The sequence below is a fragment of the Cupressus sempervirens genome, chromosome 9 (assembly GCF_028749045.1).
Source record: "Cupressus sempervirens isolate cs-2001-9-10 chromosome 9, ASM2874904v1, whole genome shotgun sequence".
Lineage (NCBI taxonomy): Eukaryota > Viridiplantae > Streptophyta > Pinopsida > Cupressales > Cupressaceae > Cupressus > Cupressus sempervirens.
In genome coordinates, this window is record NC_143126.1 from 537,229,669 (window position 1) to 537,247,325 (window position 17,657).

Sequence of the window (17,657 nt, forward strand, 5' to 3'; positions counted from 1 at the left end):
TTGATTAAGTATTTTTGTAAAACTAAAGTAATCAATTTAGTAACTATAAATGGAATTTTAGATGAGCCTTGACTGAGAGATCAATCATATTCTTTTGCAAACATAATGAGGGAACAATATGATCTTATGGAGAATCCAAATGAAGAGGGAGTGGTAACAAAGCTTTGAAAAAACCTTGGTTAGAGAAATCAGTTGAGAGATTCAATACCAGAATATTTCAAGCTTACCAATTTATGTTTGACAATGATATTGGGTTCAATGGAGGATGAGATAGTTTTCAATACTTTGGGCTTCCTAAAGTCAAAGGTTAGAAACAAATTAACCAAAATTTTGGATAATTGTTTGAGGCTCTATAATTCTAGGTATGAGGTAGATAGCTTCCCTTACAACAAGGCTCTCAATGTTTAGAGAAACAAATTTCAAAGAAGAGGGATGGCCAACATTTCAAACCCAAGTGAAAATGTTAGTGATGGTGGCAATGGTGGTGGCAGTGGCAATGGTAGTGGTTCATATCCTAATATAAGAAGCAATGAAGATGAAGTTGACTTTGGCATGCATATTGACAATGAATCTGAAGAAAACACTAGGATTATAATAACAGTGATGTTGAGTCGGTCAAGCCAGAGTGGAAACTATAACAGCTTCTCAACTTCAAGTTCTAACTTTTGTGTGAGTCAAGTAGTAGGCTAGTAGCTCTGGTCTTACCAATTTCAATTCAAATTAATTTATGTGCTCTGGTCTTACCAATGTCTAAGACTCTATCTACTAATTAATTATGTTTGTAGAAGTTAATTTATATCCTTAATTCACTATCTTATTATAGATGCTTGAATATTTTTTAAACATGTTGATCTTACATGTTGAGATTTTTATTGAAACTAGTTTTTACTTTAAGAGTCTACACATGTTGAGATTTTCATTGATTCTAGTTTTTATACATGTTGAGATTTTCATTGATTGTATTTTTTAGTCATGTTGAGATTTTCATTGATTCTAGTTTTTATACATGTTGAACTTAAGATTTTCATTCATTCTAGTTTTTAGACATTTTTCTAGATTTTCATTGATTCTAGTTTCTTTAAAAAATTGTAACATAATGCATTTTATAGAATAAGCTTTCTTTATAAAAAATTGTATTATAATTTATAAATCAACTTGCAACATAATACATATAACAATTACAAACAATTATACAAATAGAGAGCCTAGAGAAGTAGAATACTAAAACCCTTTACAAATGAGTCAATGTCAAATAACCCTAAATTCACTTTTATAGATAAAATGGAGCAACAATAGCTATAGGTTAGTTTGTAATTGTATATATAATCATATTAATACTACATTTTTGTAGGTACAATCATAATACTACATTGCCAATTGTACATTTTTTTCAAGTGGAAGTAGGGAAAAAATTTCCATCTGCTCTGTATAGTACTAGTAGGCCTGGTTGTCCAATTATCCCAAATCCTGATATGTTGGCTCTTGAATCCTATAACAATTAACATTAAACAAAGTTAAAATTAAATCCAAATTTTGAAATTAAAGATCAACAAGAAACAAAATGATTATACTACTATCACTTACTAAGTTGTTACTTCTTAGTGCTATGACTAACACTAAAAAAATGAGTAGATGACCCAACTCCATTGATGTTCTTTAGGGCGCTCCATTCTACAACATTTGGAAGCTCTATTTTTTTGAGGTTGTACATCAATAGTTGTAACCTCATCAACAATTAAATCTTTGAAGAGATATTTTTATATGAATCGAGGAATTTTTCTATGACTACATTCATTGTTGACAATGGTTTGATACAACTTGCAATTCTTTCTGGAGTGGTTTCCTCAGGCAAGTTGCCTAAATTAGAGTTCATGATGTTGTGCAACTGTTTCATGTAATCTTCTTTTCCAATGAGTTTGTCATCTAAGTCAGATGGATTTTGTAATCCAACATTTAACAACTAAAGTATGATGTGATTCATCTTCATCAAGTCTCTGGAAGAAAATTTCACAGCTTCATCTATTTGCATTAATTTTTCACAATTTTGACAGATAGCTAAGGTCACTATAGAGGCATCGCAACAGTTGTTTATTCCTTGGTTTTCCAATTTCCTGTCACTAGATCTCTGTACTTTATTAAAAAAAAAATTGCAATATTTTCTAAGGAAGTGGTGAAGATATTTTTTTTATCCTCAACATTTTGTTTTTACTTTTTCAAAGACATCTCTGATATTGCCATTTAAATCAAGCCATTCAAATAAGCTATCACTATTTTGCAATAGTTTCTCCCAATTTTCTTGTTTGATAAGCTTAACCATGTTTATTGTATTATCCTTGACATGATGGTCTTCAAAAGATGTAGTTATACTTTGTGCAATTGCATTCTCCATCTTTTCCTTCATTTTAGACATCTTTATTTCACTCTTTTTTTGCATTTCCTCTACTTTCCTTTGCCAATTAGTTGCTCTCTTCCTCTCATCCTCCAATTCCTCCTTCAAATCTTGGGTTGTCTTTGCAGTAGTTACCTCTTTTTTCTTCTCATCCTTGATTTCCCTTTTTAAATCATGGATTGTCTTCATAGTAGACTCTTTTTTCTTTGCATTGTCCAATTCCTTCTTTAGATCATGGAGTGTGTTTACAGTATGAGTAGAATCCTCTTTCTTTGCATTCTCCAATTCCTTCTTCAAATCAAGGAATTTCTTTGCAATTGACTCCTCTTTTTTCTTCGCATTCTCCAATTTCTTCTTCATATGGTGGATTGTGTTACTATTTCCAATTGCACTAGACTTCATTGTCTTCACATATTCCAATTCCTTCTTTAGATCAAAGATTGTATTTCTAGTTGACTCCTCTTTTTTATTCATACTCTCCAATTGCTTCTTCAAATTGTAGATTGTGTTTGCAAACTCCTTTTTTTCTTCTCATTCCCCAATTCCTTCTACAAATTATGAACTATCCTTGCATTAGACTCCTCATTTTTCTTTATTCTCCAATGCCATCTTCAAATTATGGATTGTATTTTCAATAAAGGAGAACTTTTTCCTTTCATTCTTTAATTCAATCTTCAAATTATTATTTTTCTCAACAATAGAGTCTAGGTTAGCTTTCAATTTATTGTTTACTTGTGCACTACTCTTTACAGACTTGAACAACTATTTAGTAGATGTTTTTTCATTCTGAAATCTTTTTTTGCACTCATCCAAATATTTAGTCATATTTTTTAGTTGTTCACTCATCTTTCTTGCTGGACAATTGCCTCTATAGAAGGAGGATTCTTTATCTTGTTTTGCAATTCTTTGAACCTATCAAGTATGTTGCTTTCTCCTTAGTCTTCACATTATCAAGGTCTATCTATAACTTTTCTATTTTCTTTGCAAGCCTTTTATTTTCCCTTTCTGCTTTCAGAAGTGTAGAGTAGACCATTTTGTTGTTTTGTCAATATTTTTCACTTTTGAGAAATCCATTTGCAGACTGGTAACTTGTACATTGATACAATTTATTAGATTTTCTAGTGGATTATTATCTCTAGCTAGGGGCCTAACAACCATTTCGGTGTTTAGATCATATGTTGGAAATATACTATTACAAGATCCCTAATGTTCAACAATTGCATCACTTTTCAAAGTCTTCATAATTTGCCTATTTCTTTTGCTTGTCTGATTAAATTTTGTTGCAAAGTCATTTAAACTAAAATTTGGGTTTGTTGACACAAATGAGTGTTTGAAAGGTGAATTATAAATTGTATTGATCTATGCTCCTCCAACTCTAGTTACACTTACTCCACCTATAACTATATTTTGAGGATTGCCAACATATTGAAGATGACCTGTTCTAAATCCTGGTGTTTTAGGACTATTTTCAAGATTTTGTCCAAAAGCTACTAGTGCATACATTGGTGAAGTAATCGTTGACATTTCTTGCATTGTAATTATCGTAACTTTTTTCTTTTTTGCACAAGGTTCACCCATGCTAGTGCCATTGCTAGTGAGATCAACTACAACTAGATTTGAAGATTTAACAAATTTTGTCTTGGGATGACCTTCAGAGGTAGAAGTATAATATTTTTTCCCTTTCTAGATGAATCATCTTCAATCTCATCAAAGAGTCCAATGGGTGGTTTACTTCCACTTTTGGGTGGGTCTGGTACTACGATTAGATTCCACATCCCTTCACCACTTGCACCAATAGGCCCTCTACCTGTGTAATGTCCCCTTTAGGGACATTTATTTATTTTCCTCATTTGTATGAATTTTATAATAATTATGTATGATATCCTCTTCAATGTTAGATATTCTATATATATATATATATATATATCCAATATTTTATAGGGATGTGTCTTTTCATTAATATTAATTATATTTAATAAGGTAGTTACATTATATATTATTATATTAATTATATATGATTCATTTTAATTAAATATTATTTTAATAAATAACAAAGATATAATATCACATATTTGAACGGACTCAAGCTGATGTAACTTTTTATTTTTGAATTAATAAAATAAATCAAGGCCTTGGTTGTTTATCAATCCAAAAAAAAGATATAATATCATATACTATTGTCATACAAATATATATTAATTATCTAAGGCATATAAATATCTAATTATATATAAATATATAATGATATTCACATATATATATATATACATAATTAATATTTATAATTATATAATATATAACAATTTATTTTTGTATCTTAGTATAGTTATAATATTTTATATAAATTATCGATTATTAATATTATACTCTTTATGCCGAAATGGGGATATCATAGTCCTCCCCTCTCGAATTTGTTTATCCTCAAGCAAAATCATTCACACACAAACTCATTCATAGATACAAAACATATTTGCATAAAAAAATTCTAAAAGATTTATGAAATATACATCTTAACGAATGAAAACATGAACCAAACATGGTGCAGACAGATGAAGACACGAAGCAAACACGATGCAGACAAATGAAGACACGAAGCAAACATGATGCAAATAGATGAAGACATGAAGCAAACATGATGCAGATAGATGAAGACACATGTTATGCGATTCCTTGATTGTGAACCTCCAACAAAAAAATATTATTAGCACACATTTATATATAAATTCTCCTTTTTAGGATTTCCTTATATCAATCCCCTTACAAGGTATTTATGTTCTCAATTTAGTGACTTGTCAATCAAAAGTATAGATGAGAGGAGAAACAATAATAGGGTGCCCTATTACCCAATCATGGGCCTCACCATTCTCCCTCATTATTGTTACCTCTCTCTGATCATCATCTCCAAGATAGTGCCTTTGTATGATGTACCCTGGGGTATTCACTCCACCATAGGCCTTACCTAGTACCCTTGGATGATGCAACCCAATGGCCATCTCACCGCAGGCCTTACCTGGTACCTCCAAGTGGTGTCACCTAGCCCATTCCACTGTTGGCCTTACCTTATCTTGGAAGGCGATGACCTTAGATAATCTTATTGATTTTACTTAACAATATTATTTGTGATAATGATTGAAAACTAATCTCACTTAGAATTTAATCTTTTGAAAACTTAATTATATTCAATCATTATTGTAAATATCTAATTCGATATTTGATTATTACCTATCAAATTGAAAATCCAATTTCATTTCATTGTAACTATTTGATTAGAATTATTGATAGTAAGTATTAGACTATTCAATACTCTTCACAATAATAAAATGTGTCAATATTAAGAAGGACACTTACAATAATTTTATAATAAAATATATGAAGAAAATATATAGCTTATCTCATTTCCTTTATGTGTTAAAGTGGTGATTTAGGGGTTTGAAGTAATCCTCGTATCCACTTAAGGTCTTCCTCTAGTTTAATCCTGAAAATAATTTGATTCTCAGATGAGAATCCCAAAATAAAAGAATTTTAGTAATTTCACCTTAAAATTCAAAATTTAAAATAAATCAAAGATGAACTTATCTTGATTGAAATATTCAATATTTGGTAGCCTCTTCTAATTTATCCTTCCAGTCTTTCTCAGTTTCTGATTCTTAAATGACTTGTATGTTGTTACTTTCCAATTATAATTTCCATGTAGTCTTATGAGTCTCACTTACTTTATTATTTTACTTTTTCTATATTCACCAATTTTCTTTTTTCCCTTTTTATTTTTGTTTGTGCTCTCCACTCCAATAGACATCTTCTCTTCCTTATTACCTATATCCTCCTTCCTTACCATGACCCTTTATCGTCTAATATTTAGTTATGTCTTCTTTGTATTATTATCCCTATAAATTTGGCCTTATTAACATCCCTTTGACTTCTTAACGGTGTATGAAATTTTATGTGTTTTTGACATTACATGCTTCCCTTATTTGGGCTTTGAAATTAATCATATGCTTTAATCTCCTGTGCACCAAAGTGTATCTATCTTCTCACCTTATATATATTGACAAGAATAAAGTCTTCTTTTTACAAAATACTTTTGTAGGTTTCCAACCGTTTATTGATATGACTCAATGAAATTGCATACAAGGAATTAATTAGTCGTGTCCCCACCAACCTTCATAAATACCAATAATTGGTTATAACCCAATAGAAAATATATCATCTAGATATTGGCATTTCATGCTCTGACTAATTTATGTATTGTATCTCAAGGCTTTTTTTGATTACTTCACAAGTTTCCTGTGCTTTCAAACTCTATGACCGAATTGCAAGAAGTTGTTTCCCAATAATATCATTGTGATCAGTGTATAAGGATAATCCCTTATAATTATGTATCCCATATTCACTATTTAAAATAGTGAGAACCTTCCTCAATTTTTGCATGTATTTTAACAATCTAGAGCGGGAATTATAATCAAAAGGTATAGTATAAGACATATATGTTACTGTTGAAAGTATTCTTAATCATTTTCATAAAATGTCTCATTTTAGGACATGAGGGTTTAAGATAGTACTGCATATATATATATATATATATATATATATATTGTTACTTTCCAATTATAATTTCCATGTAGTCTTATGAGTCTCACTTACTTTATTATTTTACTTTTTCTATACTTACCAATTTTCTTTTTTCCCATTTTATTTTTATTTGTGCTCTCCACTCCAATAAACATCTTCTCTTCCTTATTACCTATATCCTCCTTCCTTATCATGACCATTTATCCTCTAAGATTTAGTTATGTCTTCTTTGTATTATTATCCCTATAAATTTGACCTTATTAACATCTCTTTGACTTCTTAACGATGTATAAAATTTTATGTGTTTTTGATATTACATGCTTCCCTTATTTGGGCTTTGAAATTAAAGATATGCTTTAATATCCCATGCACCAAAGTGTATCTATCTTCTCACCTTATATATATTGATAAGAATCAAGCCTTCTTTTTACAAAATACTTTCTTAGGTTTCCAACCATTTATTGATATGACTTAATGAAAGTACATGCAAGGAATTAATTAGTCATGTCCCCACCAACCTTCATAAATACCAATAATTGGTTATAACCTAATAGAAAATATATCATCTAGATATTGGCATTTCATGCTTTGATTAATGTATGTATTATATCTCAAGGCTCTTTTTGATTACTTCACAAGTTTCCCATACTTTCAAACTTTATGACCAAATTGCAAGAAGTTGTTTCCAATTATGTCATTGTGATCAGTGTATAAGAATAATCCCTTATAATTCTGTATCCCATATTCACTGTTTAAAATAGCAAGAACCTTCCTCAATTTTTGCATGTATTTTAACAATCTAGAGTGGCAATTATTATCAAAAGGTATAGTATAAGACATATGTTAATGTTGAAAGAATTCTTAATCATTTTCATCTAATGTCTCATTTCAAGACATGAGGGTTTAAGACAGTACTCTGTGTGTGTGTGTGTGTGTGTGTGTGTGTGTGTGTGTGTGTGTATTCTTCCTTCCTAACCAAACCTTCATATTCGATTTAAACCCTAAGTTTTTGACTTTTCCTCGGTAGTCACGTTCAGAGACCTAACACATTCCATGATTGAAAGGTTTCTTCCAGGGTGACGTTGTGCCAAAATAGTAAGAAAACTAGCAAGGTTGGGATGAAATAAATTTGTCACATTGAAAAAGATAATGAAGATAATGGGTTTTATATGAGCACTAACCAATTTTTTTGTAGGACAAGAAAACCATGAAAATGTGAAGGGGTTGTTGCAAAGCATGTCAAATGTGTAGTGGGGTAGTGAAGTAGCGGGGAGTAGAATGTGGGAAAAAGAAAAATATGACCACCAGAATCTTTATATTTTTAATATGTTAGTGATCTTAATTGATTAAAAAGGAGATGTAATGTGACCTGCTAGTAATTTGTAATCCATAAAGGGTTTGATACTTTCATCATTTTATTGTCTTCCCAGCATATCTCCCATTACTATTTTAATATATTAATCCTCTATTAACGTTGTCTATGAATATATTTTTCTTTTAAGCCCTACCTTTTAAATTGATTTGCCAAATCTAATATTCATGATATTAGCCGCTAACCCTCTCACTATATTTATGATCCTCCTAACATTCTAAGGATGATGAGTATCTTATACAGTTCTGTAACTCCATCTCCAACCTAATGTCCATGGGCAATCCTCTATGTTTGAAACTATTGTATGTTGTAGAATGACTGAGTTTCAATTGTGATCTCTAAGAAATGATTTTTCCTATGCATACATTTCTTGCAGTCTTTATAGATCATTATTATCAAGGAGGTTGAATAATATTTCTCTCACAAGCAGGCATAATCACTACTCTGATACCACTTGTAATGTCCCCTTTGGGGACATTTATTTATTTTCCTCATTCGTATGAATTTTGTATGATATCCTCTTCAATGTTAGATACTCTCTCTCTCTCTCTCTCTCTCTCTCTATATATATATATATATATATATATATATATATATATATATATATATATATATATATATATATATATATATATATATATATATATATATATATATATATATATATATATATATATATCAAGTATTCCATAGGGACATGTCTTTTCATTAATATTAATTATATTTAATAAGGTAGTTATATTATATATTATTATATTAATTATGTATGATTATATATTGTATATGAATCATTTTAATTAAATATTATTTTAATATATAACAAAGATATAATATCATATACTATTGTCATACAAATATATATTAATTATCTATGGCATATAAATATCTAATTATACATAAGTATATAATAATATTCATATATATATATATATATATATATATATATATATATATATATGTATATGTATATGTATGTATAATTAATATTTATAATTATATAATATATAACAATTTATATTTGCATCTTAGTATAATTATAATATTTTATATAAATTATCAGTTATTAATATTATACTCATTATGCTGAAATGGGGATATCACAACCTGCATAACCCATGTTTTGTATCATACTTGCCCCTTTACTATACATTTGTTTATTAGAATCACTCATTTGAAGTTTAACAATATGCTTGGCTGACTCGTGATCCTAAGTACCTTGAATGTCTTCATCAAAGTTGAGGTCCTTTTGTCTTTGACTATCATTGTCACTACAAGTGCCAAATTGATATACTATAGATCACTAGTACATTTTGGAAAATATGTGACTATGTGACTAAAACCTTTAGTCACACCACTAAAATTTTAGTCATGTGACTAAAAATGATCACATTCCACCATTTCTTTGCACTTTACATGTATAGGTGACTAAATAAGTGACTAATTTGGTCACTAGGTAAAATCACAAGATCAACCAAATAGAAATTGCTAAATAAACTACCAAATAAATGAATAAATAAGTGACTGAATAATTAGTCCCTAATAATTAGTCACCTAAAAATAAGTGACTAAATAAACTACCAAATAAATGATTAAATAAGTGATTGTATAATTAGTAATCTATACTTTCTATCTTAAAGACTCCTCCTAATAGTAACCCATGCTTTTAGATTTTTATGGTTCATGCTTCCAATGACAAATATCACTATATTATTTTCCATTTCTTTACCACTATCTTCAACATGAGTTGTGATTGTCTCTTAATTAACATCAAGTATTTCTTCTCATGATTATGTTTCAATGGTTATGTTTTATTGTATAATTTATTGTCAAGTATTGATTCACTATGATACCATTATCTTTTCTTTCTTTGATATGTTTTATTATGGTTGAATAGATGAAAAAAGCCTTTATGGTACTATTATTTATATTTCTTTAAGCACACTGGTCACCTTTGATTTTAGTATTCCATTGTAATCAGTCTTCAGGCCCACTGCAATGTTAATTTGTATCTAGAATAAATTTTAATTAATTATATTGATGAAAGCAATTAAAATGACAAAATATTATCTCTTTTATCATAAAATGTAAAAAATCAACAATCATGAAAAACTCAAGGTACTTTTCCAATATTGTTGAACTCGTTCTCATTTTTTAATTATTGCTTATTCAAATAAAAATTGTGTAGAAATGAAGTGGATTTATAAATTCATTATATAATTATTCTAAAAATTTGAAATGCAATATTATATTGTTAAAGGAAAAAAAATCATATATGATAATAACATTGTTTATTAAGAACATTTTTTTATCATAACAACTTCATAGAATGTATACATTTCTAGAACATCTACCATCATAACAATATTGGAAATTTTGCTAATAGATTTATATCTAGCGTTATAATCATATAAGCTTAATATATTTTAATAATTATTTATAATTCATATTCCTTGTTATATTTCATATAGAAATTTAAATATATAGAGATGATATTTAACCTATAGACATTGCCTACCTAATTGAAGTAAATATCCTCATACAAATATAAAATATGGTGGGTTTTTTTTCGCTACTAGATTTTTGTCAATCAATCTCCCACTAACTCCATAGATGTAGGTTCAATAATGGTAGATTGGGTGACCATTACCACGAGTAGATTTTTGGAGAATAAATAACTATGTGACTAAAACTTTTAGTCACAAGACTAAAAAATTTAGTTACGTGACTAAAAATGCTCAAATTTTAGTAATATTTTACAATTTATAAGTCTAAGTGACTAAATAAATGACTAATTTGGTCATTGAATAAAATCACAAGGTAAGATGAAGGTAAGTGACTAAATAAATGATTAAATTAATGACTAAACAATTGGTCACTAGTAATTAGTCATCAAAAGACATGAATAAATGAATGATCAATGGGTTTTTATCATATCAATACATTATTTCCAATTTATTTCCTTGAATATCATCTCAACTGATATCAAAGTAGAAATGAATTGAAATCACCCCAATATGCACTCATACTCCTCAATATCTATCTATGGACTACTGAAGAAAACAAAAATTTATATGCAATCAAAAGAAAGCTCCAATACTATAAACTATAGATTATTTCTACATATTTGAGACTATAATATCAATTGTAGGTTCACAACATATTTGCAATCTAGTGGGCTTTCACATATGATTTATAGATCTTGCCATCTTGTAGCTTTAGTAGTAAGCCAATAAGAGACACCTTTAAACATAAGATAACATTGAAGTAGTTGAAATGACTAAAAGAGACACTTGCATATCTATGTACTTGGAAGATTTTTTGCAATATAATGTACATGGAATATTGTTTCTTGATATGGTTTTCCTTGTCAAAATGTGTTATAGAAGTTGTATCCATTATGATATTAATTAATACACACTATGAAGGGTGCATGCAAGATGATAATTTTGTTGCTTCCATGAATCAACCTTTGCAAAACAAATGGATGTAAAGGGAGTGTTATTGGGAACAATATACTTTTTGCATTGATATGGTGACATGAACCCATTCATATTAATTTTATAACTTAAATATTAAGAAAAAAATATTTTATATTTTATATTTATTAGTATTAAAATTGAACAATATATATCATACTTCAATTTTCCAAAATTAAAACTTCTTTGAAAAAATATTCAAATTCATTTATTTTTCTTTTAACAATATTCATCACTCTCATATACAAGCTCTTGACTTTGTGCTTTAACTTTACAACTGTTGTTCAAGTACTTCCTTCTTTAAATATTGTAAAGTTACATGATAAAAGACTTCAAATAGATAGGGAACATTTTAATTATATTATTAAGATAATAAATGGTTTAAAAAGACTATTTTTAATAACATACATGTATTTTTCTCTAGAATAAGAAATTTTGGACTAGAATTTGTGTATAATTTATTCATAATAAATTTTATTTTATTCAAATATTATTTTTTAAAAAAATATTTATACAAAAAAATTAAACTTAATTTTTATACAAATAATACAATAATATTTATGTATTAAATATGAAATAAAATAAAAACTTAAAATTATTGTTGTTATGTAATTTAAAATAAAAATCATTAAAAAATACTTCTACCTACTACACCCAAAGGTACCATTGCTAGGAATAAAATAATCAATGATAATTGTCTTAATGCACCCGATAAGGCTTTTATAACGCTAATGATCTTTCACTTGAAAAGTTTTTAGTTTGGAGCATTTGGGATGAAAAAAAAGTACATAGAGGAACTTAGCTTGTGAGCACAATTGACAGGCCAACGAGTGGCTTGCAAGTAAGGCCCTGTGATCCACGGAGCTGTTTGGTAGCCATTGTCACTGCCTCACAAATACTCTCTAATCAGATTATTTGCAACAGATCTTAATGATTTTGGCATTTATAGAGGGAAAAAACCATTGTGCATTGGAGAACCGTGGTTTTTTCCCCTTGATTTTCATGTTTACTTACAACAACCTCTTTGATTTATTTGCCACTTGATTTTCATGTTACTTACAAAAGCCTTTTTGATTTATCAGTTAATTTGAAATTTGTGGTTTGGACTAATTAATGACTCTTGTTAGGGTTTAGTTTCTTTTCATGGTGAGTGAAGAAGCTTCTCATGTGGTCTTTGGTTGTTGAGGACCTAGCCTTTGATGGGGAATTGCAAATTAAGTATGTAATTATTGGAATGAATATTGATGTTGATGCTTTTATTGAATTGAAAATGTTTGTAATAATATTGATTACAATACAATTCTTAAGTGAAGGGTTTTAAAAATAAGATATATGGTGTACAATTTTGCTTTGTTAATATTTTGATATTTTGAATCCATCTTTCCCACAAAGAGTTGTAATTGCACTACAATAATGATATACATATACACACAGTAGAGTACTTCATAAATTTCGTAAATTTCAAGAGCTTCATTAAAAATTCAATCTTTCATATATCTTGGAGTCATCCTTTTGTTTTTTTAGATAAATAGGCCAAGTGATATTATGTCAAACAAGTCACCTTCCATGTCCATGTTTCCATATTTTGCATTCATGTCAGTTGTTTAGTAGATTCAAACCCCTAGTAGTCTGAGAAGATAATATTTTTTTAGCATAGCTAAGAATGAATCATTTTAAATTCAAAATGTTGGAACCTTAAGGTATAAATCATCAAAAAAGTATATTCAACCCTAATTCTTGCGAGTTTTAGCAAACTTATTTTTTTTCTAGGAATTTTCTCAAATTTATGTGTTTCCAAGCTTGATCCAATGCATGTGTTTGTCTGCTTGTTTTGGAATGAATACATTGTTGATGGTTGAATGTTAGTCTTCTTATAGTATCTGCTATTATGTCATTCCTTTCATGAATAACTTGAAATGATACCCTCTTCCAAGACAACTATTGTTTTTTAAAACATCTTTTGTTACACAAGTGTCCTTATGTTATAAAATCATGATGATGTGCATCATTATTTAATGACTTTCAGTGGGAGAAAAATAAAATTGCAACTTCTTTTTTGACGTATTTGTAACTAACAAAATCCACTTTGGGAGATGTTCTCCTTTCATACAAATGACCTATAGCATATTTTTGTATAAGATATTCCTTTTGCACTTCTAATTCCCCACTTCAAAAGATTTGTCTCTTGTTCTAATTTCTTTATAGAAAGTGGTTGCAAATTTAATTCCTCTCTTTCAAGTTATTTCTTTTTTTCTAAGTTTTTTTTTAAGCTTATGCCTACTTGAATAAATCTTCTTATTTGATTTAGTTCTTGTTGTTTGTGTCATCATTAGTGCCAACATACTTAATTCTTTCTTGGACACCTCTTGGTTCACAATTGATTGAATTTTTCAACTAACAAGCTTGGAATCAACAAATTTCAAAGATCATCAAGTACAAAGTAGTAAGGGGCCAATAGAAAATATGCAGGGTCTGTGAGGCCTCGCCCCGACCCATCCTAGCAACGATGATACATTATTATTTTGATGCCCGTGACTCGATATGTCAGAACATTATTTGATGCACTGACCATTATTATTCTATTTTACGATGTGTGATGCTTTACTTTAGTTATTCGATTTCATCATTTAATGCTTTATGAACATGTATAATGATGAAATAAATGAATGCAAAACTAACATTTTGATTATGCAATTTTAACAGTCAAAAATATGAGTAGAAGTAGATAAATAATTGATTATTAGAAAAATGGATTTTTTAATTTATATGATTTTTTTGATACGTAAATTTCATAATGCATGTGATTTCTTGAACCTACTGATGTGTGCAATGAGTGTGCAGGATATGTAGCCGAGAAACCTAATGGAAAGATAGAACTAAAACCCCTTGTTAATTTGTGCTATCTTTACATTGTCTTCTTTTAAGGTTGTTATTTTATTTTATTATTCTCCTAGCCTTTAAATGTTCCTATCATGTCTTAAAGGCTTAAAAATATCAAATTTAAGTGCCCTAGGGGTAAGGGTATGGGTGGGGAGTACTTTCCACCCCATTAGCCTCTTTGTTTGACTTTTAGGGTCACTCAAAAACCCTATTTTTGGTTAATTTTGAAAATTGATTGTCTTCTCCATGTGTTGGTGACTCAAACTCCATCTTGAGTTTGCTTGAAGTCTAGTTCAGTTAAGGATCACACTTAGAGGATTTTGGAGGAGTTTTGGGGTGGTTACCCAATCTCTAATTTTAGACAAAGTGGAAGATTGAAGGAAAAGAAGGGAAAAGCTCTTCTGAACTTACCATTTTTACCATAACTCTTTTTGAAGGTAGGATTTCTTCACTCATTTGGTTTTTTTCTTCATGTTGTTCATGCTTGAATCTTGCATAAAGTATTGTGTTGTTCTTGTTTTCGCTTGCTTGTGTGTTGGGATGGATTTGGAGGGATTTTTGTTTGTTCTTGATGCATTCTTATGCTTGTCTTGATAAAAAAAATTTGAGGGGATTTCGTGGGGATTGTTTTGGAATTACTCACCCTTGGATAGGGAAGAAGTGGCCATGTATGGGGGTGTGAGACCCCTCCTTGTATGTAATTATCAATACGAATGCTCAGTGATTTGAGAACTACTACATTATCTTGACTATTTAAATATTAAGATTTTACTAGTGATGATACGAGGCATTTTTCACCTAATGATAAGGGTGTTGATTTTGGTACCTCGATGATTAAGTCTTATGCTTTATGATAGTTCAGTATTCCTTAATTGGCGATGTTATGATGTTAGGTATATGCATGCCTAATGATGATTATTCTAGTATGTTAATCCGAATTAATGAATAAGTTATATTATATTGATTTTGTGGTTACTAATGATTAAATGTGAGAAGAAATGAATTTAAATAGTAAATATATGAAAGATTCATGTTTTGATTTATGTAACTATACAGATAAGTTTTGAATATATGTATGTGATTTTTGTGGGCTACTAATGTGTGCAATGAGTGTGTAGGATATTTATTAGTCGAGGAATCTAATGGAGGAACGAAACTAATTCCTATGTACCATTTGTGGAAACTTTTTTGTTCATATTTTTATTTGTATTATGAGATGTATGAATGTATCTTTTCATGATCAGTAAATGTTGATGTTTTGTAACTGTGTTCTTATAGTGTCACTTGACACTCGTAAATTGTTTATGCATTCTAGCATGCTAGCCAGGATTAGCTTTGTAACCTTTGGACCTAAGTTGGACTAAGTTAGTAACCTTTTTCACTAATTTGTTTCTTAATCGAGTTTAGTCACCCCTAATCTGGATTAGTGCTTAATCTGCATTTTGGAGTTGTTAGATAGTCCTAAATTAATCCTAGCATTTTTTTGGTCCCAAACCTATTCCTAAGGCTTTAAAATTTGAAATAATTATACCCAAGGGGTATGGGTATGGGTTGGGGGTCTTTTCCAACCCCTAAGCCCCTTTTATTGACTTTTGAGATCCCTCAAAAAGTCTCTTTTTGCCTTTGTGCGAAAATTGACTATGGCTACCATGAGTTGCATCACCCCACCTCCACTTAGTGTTTAACCATAGTGTGGGTTGAGTTAGGAGTTTCTAGAATTGTAAGTGGGTGGGAGAAGTTATTGATCCTTTTGGGTGGTTGAGTTTGAGGCTTATTTAGAGGCCCTTCTTGGACTAGTAGAGGTTGTTACCCAATCTCTACATTTAGAGAGGAGTCTTGGAAGATTGAAGCAAGGAAGAGGAAAGCTCTACTCAAACTTGTTCTTTTGCCATTACCTCTTTATGAAGGTAGGAGTTCTTCATCTCCCTTGTTCAATTTGTTCATGCTTGTCTCATGCTTATGCTATTGTGTTGTTATTTATATACTTGTATGTATGTTGGGTATGTTGGGAAGGATTGAAACCATGTGTTTTCTTGAATTCTTTCCTTTCTTGTTTCTGTTTGAATTTTGAAATTTCCTTGTATGGGTTTTTTGGTATTACTCACCCTTGGAGAGAGCAGAAGTGGCCAATTTTGAGAAAGGTCTTTTTATTTGGACCTCAATAGTGTAGAGTCTCCTCTCATGGTGAGAGGAGGGAAAGAGGGTAGGTTGTATGGGCCCCTACTTGTCATCACATGCCTTGTTTAGTATTGTGAATTCTTGAATATGGAAAGGAATGAAAATCCTCGTGGTATTAGCCTCAAAAGGGCCTTATGGAAGAATGAAAGTTCTTGATGTTTTAGCCTCGAAAGAGCTATGTTATGGCATGGTGATTGACGTCTCCCATTGAGAAAATCTAGCTTTCCCTAGTTTTGATTCATTGTGAATCCTGTTGTGAAAACCTAGTATGAGTATGCATGTTTGATTTTGTCTCTTGGTCATGTTTGTTTGACGCCTGATCAAATTATGTTCCCTTCATGAGTTTAGAAATGTATTGCAGAAAATGATATGGATCCCTTGATAAGGGACATGAAGGAAATTATTTGATTGTTGAAATTCGGGATTGAAATCCTATGAAAATTGTATTTAATAACTTTGTTGTAATGACAACGAAGCCAAGTTTTCTTCTTGGTTCTTTCTCAACTGAGCCTTTGAATCAGGTTACCAATTAAATAATGGTTGAGTATTATTGCTTCTCATGTGATTTAATTGTAATTTTCAGTTATATGGATAAAATGATGATGCTTCACTCTTCCTACAGTAATTGTATGTTTGGTAATCATACTCATTTGATTGAAGTTAATTAGGTAACATAGTGATATATATCAATCTATGCAATTTAAGATTAAAATATGTTAAAAACAAAATTCGCTTTTGATTTGTATTTAAATTTTGTAACTATTACATGAATGTGAGGTAGTTAAGTAATTCT